Source organism: Chanodichthys erythropterus, chromosome 13, assembly GCF_024489055.1.
Source record: "Chanodichthys erythropterus isolate Z2021 chromosome 13, ASM2448905v1, whole genome shotgun sequence".
Taxonomy (NCBI): domain Eukaryota; kingdom Metazoa; phylum Chordata; class Actinopteri; order Cypriniformes; family Xenocyprididae; genus Chanodichthys; species Chanodichthys erythropterus.
The window spans coordinates 39,904,839-39,918,593 of record NC_090233.1 but is presented as its reverse complement, the minus strand read 5'-3'; the positions used below and the strand labels follow the sequence as shown (position 1 = coordinate 39,918,593).

The 13,755-nt window shown below is 41.5% G+C and overlaps 1 protein-coding gene across 1 annotated transcript in view; it reads left to right on the top strand.

Moving 5' to 3' along the window:
- The window catches only part of antxr2a (ANTXR cell adhesion molecule 2a), a 58,219-nt gene that overhangs the window by 28,009 nt on the left and 16,455 nt on the right, over nucleotides 1–13,755 (top strand). The gene's annotated exons all lie outside the window — the stretch shown is intronic.

Sequence of the window (13,755 nt, the reverse complement as noted above, 5' to 3'; positions counted from 1 at the left end):
AATTTCCATTTACTTCAAAATATTTGAATTAAATTAAAAAAATACATGGTTTATATTAGAAAATGTAAATGTATTTAATATTAAACATTAAACTCTTCTTTTTTTTTATTTAACATGGTTTAAATTGGGGGGGGGGGGGGGGAATTGTCATTGTTATTATTTCTCTTTATGCTTTCAGTCCTTTTTTTAAGCTTTCAGCATGGCTTAATTTGACTTAAAACTTTCTTTCTGGATTGAAGGCTTGATCTGAGTATAACAAAATGCAATCCATTAACAATCATATTTTTTTCCCCCTCCTTTTTGTTTGCATTGTAATATATTTCCATATTGAGGTCAAGCGTTTTAGCCTACAGAGGATTTTATATTAGTGATGTATGTGACAGAGGCATGTGCTCAGAAATCCCTTTCCTCCTGTATCGGAGCACATTCTGCTGATTAGCTGGGTGGGCTGGTACCTGCCCCCTTTAGCAGACTGTTTAACACAGGCGCAAGCTTCTGTGTACTTCCCCTTAACCCCCTGATTCAATCCGAGTTGATGTCCTGCCGCGCTTGTGTGTGTATGTGTGTGTGTTCTTTTTCCCTTGGCCAGACTGGCTACAAATGTGCTCGCGTCAATGTGCTGGCCATTTCTTCATCGTCTATTAAAATCAAAGCCCCGTTGCAATGAGAGCTGGAATCTTGGCTTTAATTAAGCAGCATTACTGTTAGTGTCAGACATTCCCTAGGCTGCTTTGTCGCATTGATTTTTTTCCTTAAGTGTGACAGACCTATGGAAATCATACAGGGAATCGGTAATGTATTGTAATTCACTCCTTCCCTCGTCTGATCAATTTGAATATTTAAAGTGATGAATACATGCATGACTGTTTGAAAGGCAATTTGTTTTAGTGGTTTGTTTTTAAAATATTTAAATATGCACATTTTGCTACAATGGTAGAAGAGTAATTGAGAATGGTCGCATTCAAATGTATAATTCAATAAATCCACTTATTAAAATGAAGAAAGACACTTATAACATTTTTACACAAATTTAAATTAAATTAATTGAATTAAATATTGAAATTAAATTAAATATTTTGATTTTGTAGGTATACCAGCAGTACCAATCTTGTATATTTTATAAACTGTATATTTAAGGCGTATAATACATAATTAGTCATTTAAGCTTGTGCTGCACATTTTCAGCTCTCTGGATACCATGCATAGGATTTCAGCGGCTTGATTATGCTAATTAGTTTTAATATGCAAATTTGGGAGGCCTCCTTATTTTAAACCGATGGCCCAAGCAGTATTAAATGCAATCTTTATTAGACAGTAATTAATTGTGCTCATAAAAGCACGACTTTAATAGTGTTAAAACGCAAGACTTTAAACGGTATGGCTTGATTTTTGTCACCACTGAAACTCAGTGTTTGGCTAGGTGCTGTGAAACGGCAGCCCGGGATCTCCCCCTAGATCTTGTATCACATCGTATTATAGATAAGACTCATGGTCCCTCAATTTGGGCAGAAAGTCACTTTCTTACAGGTCTGATGCAATGCAGCATGTAATTTTGAGCAGATGTATTTTTTAAGATGGCAAGTTTGGCATCCCTATATCACTTTGCATTTGGAGTGTCTTTAACATTTCATCACTAGAGCCTGAATTGGCCATAAATAAATTACAACTTGTGGTACATAATTGATTGGAAGAAAGGACACAGATGTGACAATTATCGTGCAGCTGTTGAAAAAATTGGTTTATTCATTTATGTATTTGTTCCGTCCTGTCAGTCAAACATTCTCCCAGAGGAGGAAAGCTAGTGCCCTCAAAAAACTAAATCAAAAAGTCATGCTTATGTTCTCTAGTGTAACTCCAAAACTTCTGTTCGCAGATCTCACGCTTTATCAAAATTAAAGAGATGTGAATCACAATCCATATGACATTCATCATCATAATACATCATCATAACAGTTTATAATCTAACATAGTAAGTTTAATGATGATGTCAACCTTAATGAGTTATAGGTCATTCTGTCCCATGCATCATATCATATATCATCAAATCAAGTAGAAACGAAGGACTCTGGGATTGTTGCAGCAGAGAGATTTTGACATAAAGAGATCAGATCTATGGGAAATGGCATTGTTTACTTTCCTTTGTTTTGATCACAGTAATCTGGATATGTATCTGTGGGTCTCAAAACAAATGCATTTAAGTAGTTCTGAATCCCGATTTTTGTGTGCACAGATGCAGAACTGCTCTTGTGGTCTTAATAGTTTTAACCCATCAGATGGCCCAAACCCTTCCGAAGTGGCAGCCGCATAAATTTCCTACCCCAGGAAGTTTTGGATATTTTACCCATCTATCTGTCTAACACGAATGCTTTACACAGTAGAAATCTCAGTATACTGCTCATTTAGTTCCCGCGCATACAATTTTATCTGATTACATTTAAAAATATGCTATAGAATCGCTACAAAGAAGGAATTCACAAGCTGTCTTATTTATTTTTTAGTAGCAACAGTATCACTAATTAAGACATAAACTGTGGTCAGCAGGATGGTTGGGGAAGTGATGAACTATCAAGCCACTGATGACATGTGATGATCTCTTGAGGCCTGATGTGAAGATCTAATGAAAGGCAGGGACTCAGAAAAGGAACTGTGCACGTGTGTGTGTTTGGCTATACTTGTGAGGGCCAAATGTCCTCACTTTTATAAAGTGATATATTATGACAACCGACTAGTGAGGACATTTTGCTGGTCATACTAAGTGATGTTTTTTGAAAATGTAAAAATGTAGAAGGTTTGTGATGGGTAGGTTTATGGTTAGGGGATAGACAACACAGGATCGTTGGAAAAACGTACATGTGTCAGCATTTTTGCAAAACGCAAAATACGTACCAATGCATGGATATCACTGCAGTTTCTACCAGAAATGAACCCTAAAGGCAGTAAAACAGCAAGCACTTTTAAACACAATTATGATTAATAAAGACTTCCACAATTATGTTATGACCTCAAAACACTTTTTACCAAAGTGCATGATTTGTAAATGAATATATTTTGGAGTTTGCATTACTTACCCAGCTCCAGTTGTTCAGTTTTACTGATGTAACAAGCTTGCTCGGTAGCTCAGCTGGTACAGAGTTGTACTTGTGATGCACAGAGCTCGGGTAAGAATCTAGTTTCACAGTAAAAGAGATGAGTCACGGGAAAAGTGCTCAAAGACAAGCTGAAATGCCATGGTTACAATTGTGTTTTCATGTCACATTTGCTTTTGTTAACACGGGTAGGTTTAGGTTTTAGTGTAGGTGTACGTTATTAAACATGATGGAGCATTAAGCTTTAGAGCCACTCACCGGACATTTCAATTCAGAACTGCGGTGATGTACGAACTCCAACGTAATAAAACGTTGCCATATTCATGTTCATCTGTTCTGGAAAAAACTACACACGCTTTTAGCGCCACTCACTGGACATTTCACTTTGAAACTGTCGCGAAACGTGCACGACGCAACTTATTTTGCATTTTGTAAAAATGTTGACACAGGTACATTTTTCTAATGAGCCTGGGCTGGGAATAGAGTATACAGTTTGTACAGTATAAACATCATCATGTCTTCATAAAACATGAAAACCCAACATGTGTGTGTTTGCGTGTGTTTGTGTGTGTGTTTGACCTCCACTGGTTGTCCTGATTAGAAGCAGAAGGCCTTCTGAGTTTCTGGTTTTGGGCCCAGTGGAATCATGTGGCACAGTTTGTTTGGTATAATGGATGTTCACTTAATAACTTCATTGTGTCATATTGACATTTAAGGGATTTTCCCAAGATGTTTAATAATACATTGTGCAACAACCCTGACTCATATACAGGAAGTCTATCTACTATTTTATCAGGTTTGATCTTGGTATTTGTTGGTGAATTTATGTGAAGTGGTTCTCAACTGGTTTTGCTTCAGTATTTAGTTTTTACATTGGACAAAACAAGTGGTGACGATGAAGCAGAATTATTTAATGTATAGAAGTAAACAAAAATATCCTTAAAATTAAGCATTCGTATTTCATGTAATCTATTCTTGTTGGGATCTATAGAGTTTGACTAGACTCAGAGGCTTTGACATCAACAAAAAAAAAAAAAAAAAAAAAAAAAAAAGATAGGCCTATGACCCATTTTTTTGGGTCATGACTGACCAACTGAGAATTCGAATGGTTTTTGTGGATTTTTCTAACACAAAATGATTTAAAAATAAAAGAATACTGCGCAGAAGATCCTTCTTTCAAAACATTTGACTTTACCTTGATAAGTTCAAAATCAAAAAAATATGGAGAAGAGCAGAAGCATTAACATTTCCTGTGAACATTTCAGCTTCTGTTTTCGTCTCTGTCCGTGGGATGTTGTGATCTCATTTTGGTTAGGTTAACGCTGTTTTGCCTTCATAGGTCTTTTATGTGAACTTTGCTCTGAGGTACATATGCACAGACTCATGTCTTTTCATAAGTAAGGCCATCGGGTATGGGTTGATATGATCCTCTGTAACATAAGGATATGGAAAGTTCTGCTTTTTGTTATGGTTGCATATATTAGCAGTAATTCTGCCTTTGCTGTCCAAGGCTTGGCTCGGGGGCACCGATTCTCCAGAATCAGAACAGATGCAAATAAAATATATATAAATATTATATATGTAGCATAGCATCTCACACCACAGGAAGTGACAGGCCAATGTGATATATATATTATATATATATAATTTTTCTTGCTGTTTTGTAGGTTGTCACAGACTGGAAAATTGACTTCCTGTGGTGAAATTGACTTCCTAAAACCATTTTAAACAGCATTTTGATTGTTTTAAATGATTATGCTGGCAGCTTTTATTACTTCTGTAACGAATCATCACTCGACATGGGATCCATTTAGCAGGCTTTATTGCAATATTCGTGGTCGTACAGGCAGGGGTCAGAACCAGCAAACACAGCAAAGTAGAACAGGCAGAATCGTAATCAGAGGCAGGCAGTAGATCAGGGTCACAAGCAAGTATCACAGTCCAGAGAACAGGCAACAAGTCAAAAGGTAGGCAGCGATGAATCAATAAACGGTAAACAGACAGGAATGGCAACGGGAGACAAACAGGGTATATAAACGCTCAGAAATGATAGCCGGGGCAATAATCAAGACTTCGCGGTGAGGTGGTGTATGTGTGAGTCCTTTATAGTCCAGGTAATGCGTATCAGCTGGGTGTGGTGATTAGTGTGGAGTGTGCATGACTGTATGTGGCAACAGGTGATTGGTGGAGTGAGTGCATGTGATAGACAGGGGGAATGATGGGAAATGTAGTCCGAAACTTGACAGGGGCAGACGGTGATCGTGACATAACGCCCTCCCGGAAGGCGCGACCTCGCGCCGTAGATGACACCAATAAGGGAGGGGGGGTGGGTGCATTGGAGATTAAACAGCTGACAGGAACGGAATCTCCAATGCAGGTTCCAGAACAGCCACGGCAGGTCAGGTGCTACGGGCAGCCACGGCGGGTCAGGTGGCTCAGGCGGCCACGGCAGGTCAGGTGGCTCAGGCGGCCACGGCAGGTCAGATGGCTCGGGCAGCCACGGCAGTTCAGTCGGCTCGGGCAGCCACGGCAGGTCAGGCGGCTCGGGCCGCCACGGCAGGTCAGGCGGCTTGGGCAGCCACGGCAGGTCAGGTGGCTTGGGCAGGTCAGGTGGCTCAGGCGGCCACGGCAGGTCAGGTGGTCTGGGCAGTTCAGGGACCGCTGATGACCGCGGCCGTGCAGGGTTCCCACCCACAAACTCCCCACCCCTAGGTATACTGCCCCCCCCCAAAAAGTTCTTAGGGATTTCAGCGGGACCCGTCGCAGGTTCGTGGGCAAGGGGTTCGGGTGGCGGCGGCAGGGCCAGGCGTGTGGGTGAAGCCGTCAGGGCAAGACTCCTGAGTGGCGCCGGCAGGGCTGGAAGCGTGGATGGCGCCGTCAGGGCAAGACTCCTGAGTGGCGCCGGCAGGGCTGGAAGCGTGGATGGCGCCGGCAGGGCTAGAAGCGTGGATGGCGCCGGCAGGGCAAGAAGCACAGGTGGCGCCGGCAGAGCGAGGAGCACAGGTGGCGCCGGCAGGGCAAGAAGCACAGGTGGCGCCGGCAGGGCAAGAAGCACAGGTGGCGCCGGCAGGGCAAGAAGCACAGGTGGCGCCGGCAGAGCGAGGAGCACAGGTGGCGCCGGCAGGACAAGACGTTTGGACGTAAGAGAGGGAAGAACAGATGGAGCCTTCCTCCTCCTTCTCCTCCTCTTACGAGGATGAGGCGATGGTTCACCGACTGGAGCGGTTTCTGGAGCAGACTCACTGGCTGAAGCGGACTCAATGGCTGGAACAACCCCTGCATCCTTGAGCACCGCAGGGGCGGCCATCTTGCCCGTGGGCACTGGCAAAGCAGCCATTTCGTCCATCGCGTCCAGGGTGCATAAGTCCACTGCAACCGGCGAGCTTGAGAGCGTTGAAACCGGCGAGCTTGAGAGCGTTGAAACCGGCGAGCTTGAGAGCGTTGAAACCGGCGAGCTTGAGAGCGTTGAAACCGGCGAGCTTGAGAGCGTTGAAACCGGCGAGCTTGAGAGCGTTGAAACCGGCGAGCTTGAGAGCGTTGAAACCGGCGAGCTTGAGAGCGTAGCAACCGGCAGTTTTGAGAGCGAAGCGGCCGGCTGGCTTGAGAGCGACGCGGCCGGCGGGCTTGAGAGCGACGCGGCCGGCGGGCTTGAGAGCGACGCGGCCGGCGGGCTTGAGTGCGAAGCGGCCACCGAGCTTGAGAGCGAAGCGGCCACCGGGCTTGAGGACGAAGCGACCGACGGAGACTTGGGGATGCCAGCTGCTCGGACTGAAATCAACGGTGGATCGGTCACACTGGAACGCAACCCTCTCCACTCCCGGACTGATCTAGAGACCTGACGTGACTCTGGGCGATCAGCGGCGACGTGACGTTGCTCTGGGCGATCGGCGAAGGCATGGCGTTGCTCTGGGCGATCAGCGAAGGCGTGACGTTGCTCTGGGCGATCAGCGGAGACGTGACGTGGCTCTGGGCGATCTGCGAAGGCTTGACGTGGCTCTGGGCGATCAGCGGAGATGTGGCTCGGTGTTGTTATGGTGGTAGCCGCCATTTTGTGAATGTCCTTTGGCGCAGCGGCCATTACGTGGTTTATCTCGGTGTCGCATTCCTCCGCGACCCCCACGGTAAACGGAGAACCAACAGTCAATAACACATAGTCCAGGAAATGACTAAGAGAAGAACGGGGTCCCTCACGAATTAATTGTTCTTTGAGTGGTTGGTTGACACCATCGCAGAAAAAGTCAATAAGTGCACAGTCAGGCAGATCTGAATAATATGCAATGTTCAGGTATTCTGTGATGTAATCCTCCAGTGATCGTGTGCCCTGCGTACTCCACAACAACAATTGATTGATGTCCATACCGTGTAGAGATCCTCCGGGAAAGCTGCTGGATCGTGGTGGCGGCGAAGTCTTCTGTAACGAATCATCACTCGACATGGGATCCATTTAGCAGGCTTTATTGCAATATTCGTGGTCGTACAGGCAGGGGTCAGAACCAGCAAACACAGCAAAGTAGAACAGGCAGAATCGTAATCAGAGGCAGGCAGTAGATCAGGGTCACAAGCAAGTATCACAGTCCAGAGAACAGGCAACAAGTCAAAAGGTAGGCAGCGATGAATCAATAAACGGTAAACAGACAGGAATGGCAACGGGAGACAAACAGGGTATATAAACGCTCAGAAATGATAGCCGGGGCAATAATCAAGACTTCGCGGTGAGGTGGTGTATGTGTGAGTCCTTTATAGTCCAGGTAATGCGTATCAGCTGGGTGTGGTGATTAGTGTGGAGTGTGCATGACTGTATGTGGCAACAGGTGATTGGTGGAGTGAGTGCATGTGATAGACAGGGGGAATGATGGGAAATGTAGTCCGAAACTTGACAGGGGCAGACGGTGATCGTGACAACTTCCTTTACAGTAGTAGCTGAGAAAAAGCATTTTGTTTCCTTATTTCCATGAATATACAAATTAGTTCCCGCCTCCACTCAATTACACCTGCTCGGACTACCGGATCCACTCGGTTAACTGTAGTAAAGGCGACACAATAGCAAGTGGAAATATTGGATTAATTCAGCCATATATGTTTGAACTAGAAACTGTTTCAGAAGAAGAGGAAGAGTGAATTATTCAGATTCATCTACAAGGGGATGTATCAGAATAGTAGCCTAAATTCGTTTAATGTATCACTCTTTATGTCGGACACGTAATGGTAATTGATATGATTTACCTTTTTTTTTTTTGTTGGCTATTTTATCAAACAGCTAATATTATGTTGCTAATGTTACACAAACCATGTTCCCGTTCACCATCTCAGAGTCAGACAGCTGCCTTCTAACAATCAGTACCTGATTCTTCATATCAACAGAAAAATATACCAGGTTAACTTGGCTTCTCTTGAGACTCCACTGTTTTGCAGAAGCCCACCCCGCACATTGACAGGATTGGTTACAACATGTTTGTGATGTAGAGAACAGGGGAGATTTCAAACGTTTTTTAGTTTTTCTTTGGTACACTGCAGTTTTAAAGAGAAAATACTCAGCAATGGTGTTGACTGATGAATATGCGCATGGTTTGTCTTAAAGCATACTAGAAACACCACATAGACAGATAAACAACATTTGAAAACTTGATTTTCTTTAAACAGCACTTTAAATAGCACTGCATTTGAAGTATTTATATTAAGTCAAAATAACCTACATTAATTAGGCTTATTATAGGCTGCACCTTATTTATAAAACACAGCGCTATTTGCCTGAGGCAGTTGTTTCCTTATTACTGACTGCAAAATGTAGGTGGTAAATTGAAGAAAATTAGATGTTTGTGGGCATTTTCTAGCAATCATGATGGCAGTGATTTATCATATGATCAAATTACAAAGAATAGTGTTATAATCAGACTTATATCCAGACATGCGGTGGAGTCCTTACTCCTTAACCTAGCACTTGGTCTACAAACTGGGGAATTGCACTGTGCAAATTGCTTTTTTTTTCACTGAAAATTTACTGAAACAGACACAAAAGACAGCATGTGCAAATGAATACTGCTGTCATCCTTGAGGAATTCCCTCATTAGTTTTCTTTGACTTACATTTTGGGGGTTTTCAATGTAATGTAAAACTGTTTTGTTCTGCTGACTTCTTCTCTGGGATATGGGATGACTTATTCCATGTCCATTTGGCAAAACAACAAAAATTAATAATTCATTTTTTGAATGAATTATTTTTTGTCTTGTTGACCTGCTAGGAATTGAAATTCTTTCTGCTATTGTTTTTCCCCTCTGAATAGACAGAATGTTAACGAGTGTTAGGGTAGTAAAATTAAAGAGGTTGTGTTCATTAGCCAGGATACAACATAGCTGCTACCAGGACTGGGCTAACCGGTTCTAGAGGCACCCTGATGGTGGCCGGTTAGCGTGGTGGCAGCGGTGTGGGTCAGCCCACCTGGGAGGGAGACAGCTGTCTCGTCGCTATCCAGCGCATGTCAGGCCTAATGACTCGCAGCTGACACCTTAACCCAGCCACACTGCAAAGTAGCGCATTAGAATAATTACTCCCTGTCATCCTCCATTTAATAGCCGTTCCCACCCCCCTCCAAATATACTCCTACTCATCCACAGGGCCTGTCCTTTGCTAACACACATACTCAGCCTTAAATGCTGTCACTGGTTGGACCATCAAAGTTAAGAGCGCACACACTCCCCCAAACCCCTTGTCATTTGCTTTTAGCCGATTCAATAGAATTTGCAAACCTCATTTAAGAGAATGACTGGGAAACAGGCCGACGCCACTGCCCAAAGACAGTGTTTGGTTGTAGCGCGAGAAAAACATGCTCTCACACACAAATAGAGACGTGCAGTCACAATACGTCCAGCCTGAGCATGCAGCTCATTATCGTGACATCTGCATAGCTGAAAAGATACACCTCCTGATACAGTGGGAATAGTTCTCTCTTTCTCTCAGGGCACAAGACCCAAGACATCTCACTTGTTGGTTATGATTGCTGCAGAAAACAATCTTGCAGTTGTTTCTGAAATTATACATAATTTATACTGTTATATATTGATTTGAGCAGAAAATTAGTTAGCTTATCTTAACTTCTGCACTTAAAGTTTATACAATACCTTTCAAACATGTGGGCTAAGTACAGCACATGAAAACTTGGCCAGATAAAGGCTTATGAAAGAAAGGTTTTAATTGTATTAAAAGGACAGCTATAAAAAGTCACAGGTATTTAAAGCTGCTGGAGTCTTAAGAGCCTCTCCATGCATGCCGGCAGTTGTGTGTCAGCCACTTCTAACCAAAGCTCACAAAGAGAAATGTTTACAGCTCTGAAAATACATCAAGATTTACTGCAATAGAAATGCAGCTGTGAGTTAATGGAACCTGATGAGGAGATGCAACAAACAAAATGTCTGCAGAGAAGTAGACGTAAGGTGTGACATGGTGGTCTCCATGGGAGGCTGGGTCAAACGCTAGAGGAAAGGTCATGGGTTGTCTCGTGTGGAGTACTGAACAATAGTGATCAAGAGGCTGACGCAATGGGATTATTTCTAGCTATTCGTTGTGATTATTGGCTTGAATCATTTTGTTACACATGTACCGCAATTGTCTTGTCTTTGAGTAAGTGCTTGCACTGTGGAATCTTTCAGAGTGTATGTAAATACATTTCAGGCCACTGCAGTGTTTCAAAATTTTAAATGGGTGTATGTGTATCTGAAGAATGATCTTCTGTTAAAGTATAGTGTTATGCTTTAATGTGTGTGTGTGTGCGCATGCATTTTTGTGATTTATGAGGACAAATTTGTATAATGACATGGGTATTACACTGGTATTATTACGTAAACATGAAATATGAGGACATTTCATGAGCCCTCATATTTAAAATAGCTTTAAAAACATACTAAACAATGTTTTTGTAAATGTAAATATGCAGAATGTTTTCTGTGATGGGTAGGTTTATGGGTAATTTGGGGGATAGAATGTACAAACCTGTGTGTGTGTGTGTGTGTGTGTGTTCTCCTCCTGACCAGTTGTTGTCTGACCAACTCAGGTCACATTAACCCAGTTCTCACAGTTGTGGTCTAGGAAAAAAAAAAAACACGAACACACAGCTCTCCTTAGTAATGTAGTGTGGCCTGAAGCTGCTTCATGCTGTTAGATTTCCACTGTTGCTGTGCAATGATCAAGTTATTTACTGCTTACATTACCATGCGGCTTGATAAGCATATTTTCCCCAGTAGACATAACAAGATGGTTTATCACCAGGGTTACTACTGAATATAGCAGGGAGTGCAACCAGTGTGTATTTACACTCCTGTGCTTTATAGCACCACATAAATAAACCTTTTCTCTACTGTAATTTAAAGCTGAATTTTTTGCATTAAATAATGAGGGGAACTTGCTCGTAAAAGCATCATGAGGTTTTAAATCAAAATAAAAGAGAATATGTGCAGACTCAACGCTTTGGAAACTTTTTTTTAGTAAATGATTAAGTGTATACAAAGTTTTTTATTTTAATATTATTATTTTTTATTTTATTTTAATATCTTAACACCCAGGATGTAGAAATTTCCTGAAGACTATTTGAAGTAAAATTGCTGTATTTAAAAAAAAAACACTTACCAGTATATCAGTTTAGTTATGTTTTCTCCTTATTCAAAAGAATAGTATATATAGATATGTGATTATTATAAACATAATAAAAACATTTTTTTTATCACTGGCAAGACAAAAAAATATGTGCTACATTAACAGAGTTAGTTATATTGTAACAGTCCAAGACACCTTAAAATTTAGTATTTTAAATAGTTGAATACGTTCCTTTACATTACAGTTTCTCTAACAGGTCACCCATTGACCCCTTTGTGGGCTGGGTGCCAGAAGCGATTCCACACACATTAGCCTCATCACTAGCTTTAATGCGTGCCACCCCACGGGATGGTAGGCGCCCTGGCACGTGTGTGTGGTCCTATCCAAATGGCAGGAATCTCACATGGACGCAACACTGCTCCATCCTGACAGCTCCCTCCAATTACCGGCACTCCTGTCGCATACCTCCCATCTCTCTTTGGCCCAGATCGCATGTGACCCCGCCCGCCTCTACGCTGGTGGAAGCAAAAGGGGAGACAGAGGAGTCCAAGGGGAAAGGGAGGTTCACACAAACATACATTCAGATACTTATTTTGCTTTTTGCACATTCCTCTTCTCAGCAACTCTGTAGATTTTTTATTTTTTTTTTGGCTTTGGTAGGGTTGTTAATCCATTAAAATATTTAATCACGATTAATTTCTTTTGAGGTAATGTGTTGTTAACACATTTTTAGTTTTTAAAGGCTTAATGTCAAGTAAGAAGGTTTTTAAATAAATAAATAAATAATTTTCTTTCATATTTGGCAAAATTGATAATATTACCTTTTCATATACATATACTGTATACAGTTTATATATATATATATATATATATATATATATATATATATATATATATATATAAAATCTTCATCTTGGAATTATAAGGTTCTATCTGACATTTTTGTCAAAATTGAGTTATTTACATATTTTACAATGATGTTTTTTAAAGCCTTTTTTTTTTAGAAAACAAAAAGGTTCTATCTACAAAGGAGTATGGAATTAAAAAACTTTGAAGCTCAATATCTCAAAACTGCTCAGAATGCAGATAGAACCTTATAATTCCAAGGTGGCAATATATATGAACCGAAAGTGCTTGCTCTGCTGGGGGCACGTAATTTGCGGCATGCAAATGAACTGGCACTTTGCAGCTTGTGCTGCACGGAGCATAGCAGACACTTTCAGTACATAGTTGTAGCGTCCGTTGTCCACCTAAATTAAATGGTTTTTATATCTATAAAGCAAAACGACAGTGGGGGCAGTGCCGCGGTGAGCAAGTAATGTACTCGGTGTATGGCCAAACAGTGTGTAACACCGGTAACGCCGGTTACTAGAGCAAGCTTATATATATACTGTATTGATATATGGTTAATTCAGGATACTTGGGACATTTTTTTTCTTAGTCTTTGCAATGGCAATAGTGTATATAATTTATATCTAGGGTTGAATTGGGATTATTGCTATTGAGATGACTTGGAATGTACCAAGTATCATGAATTAACCCTATATATAAGTATATATATATAGTGTTTATGGTTAGCATAAAACAACAGTTATAGTGTCAGACTGAAGATATGAATTAACAGTTGTTGTTTTTTTTTAATTAATAGTGTTAAACATGCTAATTTTGACAGCCCTACTTTTAAATTGTAGTTAGTATGTTTTCTCTTGGAGTGTGAGCCTGTATGCAAGCTTATGGTTTTTGTGCAGCTGAATGTTTATCATGTCTAGGGGCCTGACTGCAGGCCAGCTGAAGCTGCACAGAAAGGCCAGAAATGAAAAAGTACAGATGAGCCCAACAGCTTTGTTTGGATGCTCATTTGCAGTGTCGTGAGATTTCTCTGAGGAGGGGAAGAAGGGAAACAGTCACATACAAGCATGGAAGTGAGGAAGTGGAGTTTCGGGTTTCGGTGATTAAACACAAGAACTACAAGCACATTACAGCACTCATAATTTGCATCTGTCTCTTGTGTAAAGTGCAGTTTAAAAAAAAACAAACGTTCATTTACTTTACTGCTGCATACATTTCGAAAACAACTGTTAGAGGA